General features: G+C 40.5%; 1 protein-coding gene and 1 pseudogene across 2 annotated transcripts in view; one reads left to right on the top strand and one right to left on the bottom strand.

The window, feature by feature from the left end:
• CDK14 (cyclin dependent kinase 14) overlaps positions 1 to 12,918 on the bottom strand; it is a 465,190-nt gene that overhangs the window by 56,497 nt on the left and 395,775 nt on the right. The window lies entirely within an intron of this gene.
• Positions 4,708 to 5,116, top strand: LOC114222183 (transcription initiation factor IIA subunit 2 pseudogene; annotated as a pseudogene).

Below are 12,918 nucleotides of genomic sequence, written 5' to 3'. Positions count from 1 at the left end.
AGCACACAGGATTTCTCAGGGCTGTGAAATTATTCTGTATGATACCGTAATGATGAATACATGTCATTATACATTTGTCCACATCCAAGAAGGTACCATGTTTACCAGGAGTAAACTCTAATGTAAACTATGAACTCTGGGTTATAATGGTGTGTCAATGTAGGTTCAGCAATTATGAAAGATGTCCCACGATGTTCATACCAGGGAGGCTTAGGACTGTGTGCGCACACACAGGGTGTGTATGTGCAATCTCTATACCTTCTGCTCAGTTTTGCTGTGAAGCTAAAAGTGCTCTAATAACAGTCTTAAAAAAACATGCACACAAGCCATATTTTCCCCACTCCCAATGCACTTTCCATAGGCTGTCAGTGCCTTAACCTTCTGTCTAGGAAAACAATCTGTCTTGTGTTCATAGGAAATGCCAGACCATGTCTTCCCAGTTCTAGTAAACCTGGACATAACTAAAAAAAATTTTTTTCCGGGTGCCTCAGTTGTCCTATATCACAGATGGGAATAATAGCAGTACCTGCCTCACAGAGTTACTGTGAGTGTTCAATAAGGAAAGGCACCTCAAGAGCTGATAAGAGTGTCTGATGCACAGTAAACGCTCAATGCCAGCTAGCTATTACCACTACTACCACAACTATCATTGATATGCTGGAAAAACTGACCATCTTGTATGGTAAAGTTACACACCTATGAGGCAGACATACTGTACATTGAAAGCAGCGTTACTCTACGGAGAGTAAACACTCAAGCTAAACTAAAGTACCCCTTTTGAAGCAATAAAGAAATGACCAAAAAAATCACAGACACTTCCATACGCTTCCAACTCCTTATATGTAAATCTGTGATTTTAATGCACTTGTGTAGAGCAAGGATTAGCTTTGAGAGAATAACAATTGTCCTTTTTAATAATCAAGAGATTATTATTTGGATTTACAAAGCTGGCTGTGGAGGTGAAAGCATCCGTGTAGCTACACAGTTATGTCCTTTCTTAATAATCTCCACTGCAAACATTATTGTCTGTTAGCTACAAAGATGTTCTGACAGCGTGGTATCAAGGACAAGCATAAGTGAAGGAACTTTCATCAGATCTTAAAACTGAGCCAATTGTTAGTAGACGGTTTATCATGTCTTACTTGAATATTTGGGAGTAAAATATTTCTTGCATCAAAAATAAACCAAGATTTTTCCTTTCACCTCTATACTAGCAAAAGAGTTATTATTCCATAGTCATGTGTACTTGTCTTGCATGATCCCTATGATAATGGCCCAAAGAAGCGTTTTGAATCAACATGATTTTAAACAAATCAAGGCTGTGAGATTCACTTATTTTAGCCAGGAGTAGCTGATAAGCCTAGAAGTCATAAACTCTAATATGGGAGATTTAGATTATTATTCAGCAAATATTTCTTCTTACCCCTCTCCCCACCCTCCCTTCTCTGCCCCATGGATATGATATTTGGCGTGAACGATGGATGTCAGTGGTACTGACACAGTGCGGGTTTGAAATGTGTCTGTGGCATTGTGCTCTTCCTGTCTCTTGTCACAGGAAGAGCATTATTTCGTAGCTGCCGTTCCAAGGAGGATGCGAGATGTGTGGTAAGACCAGAACCCTTTCCATAGGCTGTCAGTGCCTTAACCTTCTGTCTAGGAGAACAGTCTTGTGTTCATAGGAAATGCCAGACCATGTCTTCCCAGTTCTAGTAACCTTGGACATAATTAAAAAAAAAATCTTTGGGTGCCTCAGTTGTCCTATATCACCTTGAAGGTGAACCCTGCAGAACCCAGACAAGATCAGCTGAAACCCAGCTCACCAAACAGGCTCGAACAATTAACACTGACCTGACTTTGGGGTGGTTTGTTTCGAGCCCTATCATGGAGGAACTGACTGCTCCATGTGGTTCTGGCCCAGTGCTACCGTGTGGGGCGTTCCTCCTGGATCTTCAGCTACATTCATCTTCATGCCTACCTGCCCTCTTAGGAGGACCTCCTGAGGTAATTTACATGAAAGCATCTGGCAAACAGTCAAAAACTGCACAACACAAACAGCATCACTAACCAACTAGCACTTCAATTTTCAGTCATTATTCTGTGTTTCTAAGAATTTTCAAATGCTGAAAATTATACACAAATTCTCAGATTATAAGCACTATTCTCTGGGTGCCTATAAAGTCCCAGGGACAGAGGAGAGAAAATCCCACCTTCATCCTATCCTTGGTTCAATCACTTAGTTATGAATCTCTCACAGTGGTGTGGAATTACTGCTCAGGATGGTTAATTGTGCAAAGCTTAAGCCTCTGTGTGTGGGGGGGTCCCACTCCTTCCCTGGGGACACAGTTAACTACTCAAGGTACTGTAGTCAAGACCCAACTTGAACGCAGGAATCAAGTTGTCTTGTTTTAGATCTAAACTTCCAATTCCCTGTACCCCTTCCTAAGATCTTGATTTTTAAAGTTTTTAGAAATATGTTTAAAGGTTTGGGGTCAGGAGACACGGAGAACCTTTTGCAATGCATAGATTTCTAGTTATACATTTGCTGGCACTTACTGTGTGCAGGATATATCTAAAACATCATGTTATAAGTGAAAGAAAGCAATAACAAGTGTATGGCTGGTTTATGGTACTGTGAATGGTATATAACAACTCAGGCATGCCATTTTTAAAGAGTTGACAATTCTTTCAGTACCTTGAAAGTTACCCATGTCTTTGTTTGATTCTGTTCTCACTCTTAGGCTGAATTTCTAATTCTTTTCTTAGACATGATTTTAACTAAATCACATACATTGGACAGTATACAAGTACTTTAGTTCTTTTCTGGGGGGGGGGTGGGGGCAGTAGAATTATTGAAAAGACGGGGAAATCTTTATTTGGTGACTGGCATGCCATAACAACCTTGGTGAAATGAGGTGTGGATAATGACCCAACTGAATTTTTACAAAATTCCAAGAGTGAGAGTAATGAAACCAGCCTACTTAGGATTTTGTTCTGTTTTGATAAGACTGCAGTCAGAGGAACTTCATTTTTCCTTAAAATTGTAATCTTACTACATTTTCTCTAGCATTTTCTAGATACTCTACTAGTCTCCGTTATTCCTGATGCCCTCTAGTGAAAGTACATGGGAAATTCTTCGAGCAGGTACAGAGAAGATCAGTACAGAGAGTCCCCACTTTGCAATGCAATGGGTTTCTGCAATTCATAAAGATATTCCCTCCCATAGGTCTGCCTACTGGGGAGAAACAGAATTATTATTTTACAGTGTTGAGTGATTATCAAACTTTTTGGCTGTTTTTTTTTTTAAAGATTTAATTATTTAATTAATTTAGAGTGCGCACAGTGGGGGAGTGGCAGAGGGAGAGAGAATCTCAAGCTGACCCTGCGCTGAGCATGGAGCTGGACGCGGGGCTCCATATCACGACCCAGCTGAAATTAAGAGTTGGATGCCTAACTGACTAAGCCACCCAGGTGCCCCCTTATTTTTATTTAAAAAAAATTTTTTTAAAGATTTTATTTATTCATTTGAGACACAGAGATACAGAGAGAGAGAGAGAGAGAGAAAGCATGAGCAGGGACAGAGGCAGAGGGAGAGGGAGAAGCAGGCTCCTCGCTAAGCCAGGAGCCTGATGTGGGGCTCGATCCCAGGACCCTGGGATCATGACCTGAGCCAAAGGCAGACGCTTAACCATCTGAGCCACTATTTTTATTTTATTTTATAGCACTGGCCACTTCTATGACTTATTTCATATCAGATCCTTGGTCAGCTCTATCCCCCAAGTCTATGTCAACTCTGCTAACTGGTGTGAGAATAGCTCCCCCCAAGTCCCGATTTGCTGTTATAGACCCTTTTCAACGCAGAGCTATAGACAGAAACTCCCAGTCAAGGGGGGACTTCACACTTGAGGTGAAAGCCTCTTTCCATCTCTGCCATCGGTCCATGACTTTTTGTAGCCAGCGGGTCCTTCTGAAAACATAAAACATCAATTTCCTTCCTTGATCAAAAACCTTCCCTGCTCAATGATTCTTCTCGCATTTCAAATAAAATCCTAACGCCTCACCTTGGCCTTCCAGAACCCATCCCTCTGAATCATCTGCGGCTCTTCGTGGTCACACTATGCCAGCCACACCGCCCTGTAATCTGTCTCCTAACTGTCTCTCCTTGAGCACATAAGCTCCACATGGAAAGAGGTCTGTCTGCTTTACTCACCACTGTGTCTTTGGCACCTACAATGCTGTCTGCTACCTAGTGGAGCCCTCAGTGAGAATCCAAGTCATGAGAATATGTGAAGCATGCTACTGCGGACTGAGTGTGGCCTCTCCATGTTGGCATGCTCTCTCCCGCTCGCAGCCACTGGCGACCTCCCAACATGACCGCCTCAATCAGAGAGTGCGAAAGTGAAGGCACTGTGTCCTTCCTGTTACATTTAACCTTTGCTAAAGCTTCCTCTGCTCTATAAAGTTCACCTCATTCATAAATTTACTGATTAACTGGCTTTTTCACTATCTGACCAGAGTGGCATTTATTGATGGGAGGAGGAACCGCAGAGTCGGAGAAGGTGGTGGTTGATGGTGGGGGGAGAGAGTCTAAATGTCCTAAGTCTTGGGTCAGGCAGACCCACAGTTTTTAGCAATAAAATCTGAGATAAGAGTGAGATATTTGCGAAGTAGGTGCTTCCTGCTGGGCTGCTTGCTCCTCCACTTCTGTCCGCTCTGCGGCGGGAAGCGCCTTCCCCACAGGACATCAATGCAAGCCTGAATAAGAAAAACAATTTCTTCCTTCTAAGCCATGGCATATCAGTTATACAGAAACACCACTTTGGGAAACAGTCTCCAGGAGAGCCTTGATGAGCTCATACAGTCTCAACAGATCACCCCCCAACTTGCCTTTCAAGTTCTACTTCAGTTTGATAAAGCTATAAATTCAGCATTGGTGCAGAGGGTCAGGAACAGAGTCAATTTCAGGGGCTCTCTAAATACATACAGATTCTGTGATAACGTGTGGACTTTTGTTTTGAATGATGCTGAATTCAGAGAGGTGACAGAACTTATTAAAGTGGATAAAGTGAACATTGTAGCCTGTGATGGTATAAATACTGGCTCCAATACTACAGAATGAATTGAAAAAAAAATGGCTTTTTTAATGCCATCTTCTGTTATTATTCATCGCTTTTTTGAAGAGAAGCATAGAAGAGACTTTTTTTTTTATTTATTCTGGCATCGCAGAAATGACTACACTGTGTTATATATACTATCAGAATTCCAATAGAAAGAAGCCTATAACTCTAGCCTCTTACATTACCTTTTCAGCATGAAGAAACAGAAGTTTTTTTTTTAATAACAAACATTGTTGCCTTCCTAAGAACATTCTTGAATAAACTCATTTTAAAACTCAGTGTGAGTAATAAGTGGTAGAGCTATTAAGCTAGCAATATGAAGAGATTAGATAAGCATGTTGAAAGCGCACCATCTTCCTTACAAAGGAAATTAGGAAATGCATTCTTTTCAGTAAAGGGAAGTTAGTTTCATCAGGGCAAACCAAATTCTGGACTGGGATATGTCTTTTTTAAAAATATAAAACCAATCATTGGTGTGAAAGACCTAAGTACAACTCCATTAGGAAAAGTTAGACAATCTTTACACAGCTTCCATAACCAACACAAAACTAAAAAACCTAGCAACATAAAATAGTCTCCACATGACATGTAAATAACTTCTTAAGCTGGCCCTATTGGTCATATTTCATACATTTTAAAACTATCTACATCTTAACAGTTACTAGACTGCCAATAAAAAGTCCTACTGAATATAAAAAAAAAGAGTGAGATATTTGCATAATAATTTTTAAAGTCCATTTTTAGAACCGTCACATAGTTACACCCTTGTATATCCAGATGTAACCCATGATCATTACGGTTGCTAACAATCAATTAAAAAAAAAAGACATAAAAAACAATTCTTGAGATAAAGCATAAAGGGCGAGTGGGAAAGGAAATACCAGGCAGAGGACACTATAAATGGTCCAAAATATTATTTTGTAGTTACACGTCCTTAGCAGTTTAAAAGCACTTTTATATCAATTATACAGCTAGCTCAAAATCTTCTTAAAAATAGGTAGAATATAAGTGATTATAAAGCAATAAATTTTAAATTCTCTTAAAGAGAATTTAAAAAAATAAATTATCTCATTTAAATTCCACAGGACTTTGTGAGCTGGGTGGAGACATAAGATGCTTTTGGAAGAGCAAGGAAGAGCTCCCTGCACACCCACACGGGTCCCCTGACTGAAGGTGTGGTCTCTACAAGGCACCATCTTGGCATGAAGATGTCCTCCTTTCAACCTTCCTGCACTGAATATCCCACACAATTTCTGCTGCTTCCACAGCTTTTCTACCACCTTCTTAAAGACCGGGGGAAAAGCCAAGAGTGTGAATCAAGGCTAAGGGTCCAAACTTCCTTAGGGCTACAAATCATGAAAGTGGGTAATTCCCATAATATGTACTAAGGACCACACATCTGAAGGTAAACATCTACAGGGGGCATTTTGGAGCTCACAATTTATTGGAAGCACAGGGTTAAAAGTGTAGAGGGGATACTCGTATCCGCAAGAAGGTACAGATCTTTTCCAAGATGCTGCAAGGCAGAGCTGAGGAGAGCCTGACAATTCTCCCCCACGCCCCTGTGTTTGCAGTTAGGGAAACCCACTTAAAGGCAGGTGCAGGCATGGTGAGAATACCAGGCTAGGGGCTGTGAGACCTGAGACTGAGTTTGGCTCTGCTGCATCTTGAGATAGAGCCTTGGGCAAGCCACACAATCTCCCCGAGCTTCAGTTTCTTGTCTGTTAAAATGGGACAACAGTTTTAGAGCAACAAACTTATAATAACTCAGGGTGATTCTAAATACCAATTGAGGTAATATGTTCAAGTGCTTTGTAAATAATAAAATATAACATAAAATGTAAGGTGTTATCACCATAGCATCCTGTTTCTGAAATAATTTACATCTTCCTTCTGGAATTAAGTCTGGATCTAGCTTCTAGGCCTCAGGCAGGCCTGTGGAACAGGCAGGACTTGAGAAGTTCCTCACCTCATTACAAAACCTTAGTACAAGCAAGTCCATATTTATCTATCTATATTTTATTTTATATTTTTAACCTTAAATTTCTTTTTTATTGTTCTGGTGTTCTGTGCATACTCTTTTCTCCTTTCTTTAAAAAAATTATTAAAGTATAATTAGGGGCGCCTGGGTGGCTCAGTCGTTAAGCATCTGCCTTCGGCTCAGGTCATGATCCCGGGGTCCTGGGATCGAGCCCCGCGTCGGGCTCCCTGCTCCGCGAGAAGCCTGCTTCTCCCTCTCCCACTCCCCCTGCTTGTGTTCCCTCTCTCGCTGTCTCTCTGTCAAATAAATAAAATCCTTTAAAAAATTATTTAAATATAGTTGATGCACAATGTTATCTTAGTTTCAGGTGGACAACAAAATTCAACATCTCTATACATTAATGGTATGCTCACCACAAGCGTGGCGACCATCTGTTCCCAAACAATTCTACTACAATACAATTGACTATAATCCCTATTGTACCTTAGATCCCCCTGACTTACTCATTCCATAACCAGAAGCCTGTATCTCCCTCTCCCCTTCTCCCATTTTGCCCACCTCCCTACACCATCCCTCTGGCAACCATCAGTCTGCTCTCTGTATTTATGGGTCTGCTTCTGCTTTTTATTTATTCATTTATTTTTTCAAGTGTTTACTTAAATTCCAGTTAGTTAACATACAGTGTAATATTAGTTTTGGGTGTAGAATTTAGTGATTCATCACTTACATACAACACCCATCACTCATTTAATCCATCCCCTGCCTACTGCCTGCCTGGTCATGCTCCACATTTAAGTGAAATCATGGTATTTGTCTTTCTCTGTTTGGAACTAAGTCCATATTTAAATGTTGCCTTCAAGGTCAATGTGTCTGTGGGCTTAGTTTTGGGCATAAAATGTTTAAAATACTACCATTCTGCAATTTGCCTCCAATGGAAAACTTTTATTTCACTTCGTTCATTGAAAAACATTCTATTTTCATCAAATCTTCCTTAATCAAACAGCCTCTTGTATTAGATAACTTTCTCTCAGGAATACTATAATCACTTTAGAAACGCTCTGTTCTCTTGCTTGATTTGGGAACACAGATTTATTTTAGTCTAAATTTTATTACTTTTAATTGTTTCTGGTCTAGCAACATTTTTTTCTTCCTGAAAGCGCCTTTCTTTTTTAAACTCCTGAATGATAATCTACCATTAAAGGAATGCTGTTGAATGCCCCTTTTTTTTGGAAGCACTTAAGAGATGAATAAAAGTATCATACATGGAGTCTACATGTTATTTTGAGGACAAGCTACGTTTATTTATTTATTTATGAGAGGGAGAGAGTATAGAGTGGGGAGGGGCAGAGGCAGAGAGAGAATCTTAAGCAGGCTCCATACCCAGCGTGAAGCCCGACGTGGGACACGAGCTCACGACCCTAAGATCATGACCCTGAGATCACCACCTGAGCGGGAATCAAGAGTCCGATGCTTAACCAACTGAGCCACCTAGGCACCCTGAGGCCAAACTACTTAATACAAAGTGATATTTGTGGTTCTATGTAGTTCACTAGATACAGAGATCAGATCCTCTCTAGTTTTCTGTTATTTTCTTTCTAGACGAATAGTCAATAAAATGCTCACTGGAAAAAGGTCATTGAGAAATTGCGATACAGTAATCATGCTCAGGTCCAGTAGCATGATCTTCCATGATGTATGCTGGGAAAAAAGAGCACTGAACGGAAACCCACCTCTGACACTAACTTTGGAGAAACCCCTTAACATCTCTGCCCTCGGGTTCCTAACCTGACAAAGGAGAGAGCAGGACCGGGTGCCATCTGAAGCTTCTTACAGCTTTAATGTTCAATTTGCTTAATTACAGCACAACCAAAACAGTGTTTGCGCTCCCAGCCCCAAGGGTTTTCCGCGATGGGAGGAAATTTCAAAGTGTTCTCGGCATCCTCAGTCACCCGCCCCGATTCTACCAGCCTGGAAAGCCTCCAATGTCTACCTATGTTCTATCCTGATTTAGGAATGACCACAATTCTGCAAAGCCCAAACAATGTATCAAATATGTATGCAAGATGTGTTTTTTAGAAAATATTAATGCTAAGTCTGTCTTATATAACAAAGAATTTCAAGTATCACTTCACTGGGGACACAGAAGCTGTGTTGCCTCTGTTGATGTAAAGTAGCCGTGGGCGAAGCAGGCAGGAGAAAGTGATGCTGGGATTCACATGGGGAAGCCTCTTACTATCTCAAAGGGAAACTGAGGCACAGAGCATTATGCAGAAGTGTCCCGTTACTGAGTAACTACGAAACAAGTGAAAGGAAAATTGTCTTAATTTTACAGTGGACTTTTACTTTTTGTTAGGGAACCGGGCTTGTCCTGTGATGAATCTGATCAGAGGTGACAGAATTACTGAAGCGCTAAGAATAACCTCTCACCTCTGAGGCTGGCCCACAGCAAGCGTCCTCAGCATGGTGATAAAAGAAGACGCTCTGATATAAGAGAGGGGCGGGGAGGAGAGGCAGGAGAAGGTGGAAGAAAGAGAAAGGCGGGGGAAGCCATATACCACAAAACCCCAAGGTGAGGGAAGAGAAACGGGAAAGCAATCAGGTTCAAAAAACCAGACCCACTTCCCATTACCTTAAAGAGAAATTCAAATAGAAGGAAATGATGCAAAAGCAGCACCTCCCACAGTTAGACTCCTTATTCTACGTAACACACACACGTATGTGTATGTGTGTGTTACATATATTTATTTTACGCAGCTGCCTGGTTGTTGTGCGAGTAAGCGAATTCCCGCAGAAGGTTAAGGACTGAGGTTAAGGAATCTGGTGTCAGCATAAATGTTAAGAGCAGAGAAGGATACAGACTAAATAGTAAAGACTAAGACCCAGTTGTTATCTAGTTGTTCTTTTAATTTTTTGGCAATTGTTTTAAAAGTATTTCTCTAGTTTTGCTCTACTTTCCAAGGGAAAGCCAGGTTAAGTCCTCTGCTAAAACAGAGACGTCGAGAAGGTAAAGTCACTTTATTCATGACTCATTTCGCCATCTCGCTCCTGGACTCCTGTCCCAGGCTCCGAGCGGGTCTCCCTGCCTGGGCCTGGGCCCCCCATTCTCAGCACAAGAGACAGAGTAATCTTAGTAAAATGCAACCCAGATCGTGTGCCACCTTGTTCAAAATCTTCCAGTACTTTCCGTCTGGTTCAGAGTAAAGGGTGAAGGACTCCTGCTGGCACAGTGCCTGTCGCCTCTGACCTGACTGTAAACCCTCCTCCTCCCACTGTAGGGCCTTTGTATTTGTGGTTCTCCTGGAAATTCCGCAAATATCTTCATGGCTCGCTCGCGCGCTCTCTCTCTCATGTCCTTGAATCAAATGTCATCTTTTCAGTGAGGTCTTCCTTGATTACATTTACAGTGTAAAACTGTGAAGTGCCCCCTTCCCTGGCATTTCCTGATCCTATTTCTTGCTCTGTTTTCCTCCAGAGTACTCATCGCCACCTAATATACTATATATTTTATGTATTATAGGTCTCTCCTACCTATCAGGGATCTTGTGTGTTTTGTTCACAGCAACATCCCCACTTCCTATCCACACAAATGGTGCTCAATAAATATTGCTGAGTTAATAAATACACTGGACTTATTCTATAGAAATTAACTATAAGGATAAGTTAATTAAAAAAAAAAACAACTAAAAACACCCTGTAGGTAATTAGATTACAATATGTTAAAACCAAGAGACTTAGCTTTTTAGCTTTATTCATTACCTAGATCATAGCTGTAAGATAATCCATTTGAAAACAGTTTTCCCTTCAAAGGTACATATATGTAGATTTATACATAGATCTCTAATAACAACTGATCTTTTAAAAAATATAATGACTGTATTGTTCTCAAGCACCATAGCTTTTTTTCTCTTAGGGCAAGATTTATTCAGTTAAGCAAGAAAAGTAAGATATGAGAGTGAGGATTATTTTCAAAATTGCTTTCTTCAATGTATAAAGAACCCATAGAAATTGATAAGAAAATGACACATAACTCAACTGTAAATTGGCAAAAGATATTAACTGTTCCCAGAAAAGGAACTGAAAATGATCTTGAAACACAAAAAGATGCTCAATCTCATCATAAAAAGGGGCACGAAATTAAAAATTGTGTTGAGATTCCTTTTGTCACCTAACAGATTGGCAAAGTCTGAAAATTTGGCTGTAGCCTGTGGAGTGGAGAAGCAACATACTCATGTGTTTGCTGGTAACACAGCCAAGGGGCACCATCCCTTTGGACAATTTGACAGAGTGTTCAAAGTTATAATTGCATATATTTGTTGATTCTTTAACCCTACTTCTGGTAATTTATCCATTACATATACCTGCATACATGTGACATGTATATATATGTAGAGGGTTATGATATTTATAATAGCAAAAGTCTGGAAACAACCCAAATGCCCATAAGTAGTGAACAGGTTAAATCCATATAATGGAAAACAACACAGCTCTAAGCCCCACTGGTCTCCTGTATAGAGTGATATGAGAAGACCCACAGGATGCATTAATGAGACAAGCAAGATCCAGATTTGTGTTTAATATTGGAAATATAAAGTATATATATTCATAATTTCCCACAATTACATAAAGGAAAGAAACATAAGAAACTAATAAAATGGGGGGTGCGGGGGGGCAGTGGTTCTGAGGAAGTGGGAAGATGGCAGACAGAGTTGAGGAGGCTTTGCACCATGCTCCTTTTTCTTGTTGTTTGATATCTTGAATTGCTTAAGTTTATTAGCTATTAAAAAATTAAGCAAAGCATGTATGATCTAGCAATCATACTCCTTGGTATTTGCCCAAAGGAGTTGGAAGCTGATGTCCACACAAAAACCTGCCCACAAGTGTTTATAGCATCTTTATTCATAACTGCCAAAACTTAAAACAATCAAGATGTCCCTCAGGAGGTGAATGGATAAACCGCAATATACCATAATAATGAAATATTTAGCATTAAGAAGAAAGCAGCTATCAAGCCATGAGGAAAGATGAAGGCAACTTAAGTGCATATTACTAAGTGAAAGAAGTCAATCTGAAAAGGCAACACCCTGTAGGTTCCAACTTTATGACATTCTGGCAAAGGCAAAACCATGGAGACAATAAAAAAAAAAAAGTGGTTGCCAGGGGTTGGGTGGGGGAGAGAAGAACGACAGGCAGAGCACAGAAGATCTTTTAGGGCAGTGAAACTACTCTGTAGGACACTATAATGATGCATACATGTCAGTACACATTTGTCCAAACCCACAGAACATACAACACCAAGAGCAAACCCTAACATATACTATGAACTAGGGATGATAATGCTGCATCAATTTAGGTTCATGAAACTGTAACAGATATATCACTGTCGTGGGAGATGTTGATAATGGAGAGGCTGTGCATGTGTTGGGGCAGGGGTATAGGAGAAACCTCTGTACCTTCTGCTCAATTTTGCTATGAGGCTAAAACTGCTCTAAAAAATGAACTCTATTAAACAAAACAAAACAAAGTACGTCCTTAAGGTTCAGATTCCCTTTCTTTCCCTCAGACTTTCTAAGGCACCCTTTGGGGGTAGAATAAGGAGGTGCAGAGTGGGAGTGGGACAGGCAGACCCTAGCACTGCTGTTTTTCTCATTTGGGAATGAGTACCTTCTCCCCCTGGAGGATGAGGTTCGGGAGGTCAGAGGTGAGGACTCCCCTGATGATCTGATTAAGTGCTGCATGAAAGGACTCATAGATTTGCTTCCTTTGCCTCAGTCTATTACCTTGTCTCCCCTTGGCACCTCTCAAGCTAACTCAAAAAACATTTAT

The sequence above is a fragment of the Eumetopias jubatus genome, unplaced genomic scaffold (assembly GCF_037043125.1).
Source record: "Eumetopias jubatus isolate StellerSeaLion01/CBP00866 unplaced genomic scaffold, mEumJub1_p1.0 scaffold_14, whole genome shotgun sequence".
Taxonomy (NCBI): domain Eukaryota; kingdom Metazoa; phylum Chordata; class Mammalia; order Carnivora; family Otariidae; genus Eumetopias; species Eumetopias jubatus.
The sequence above is the reverse complement of the archived record's forward strand: the minus strand, read 5'-3'. Positions and strand labels throughout refer to the sequence as shown.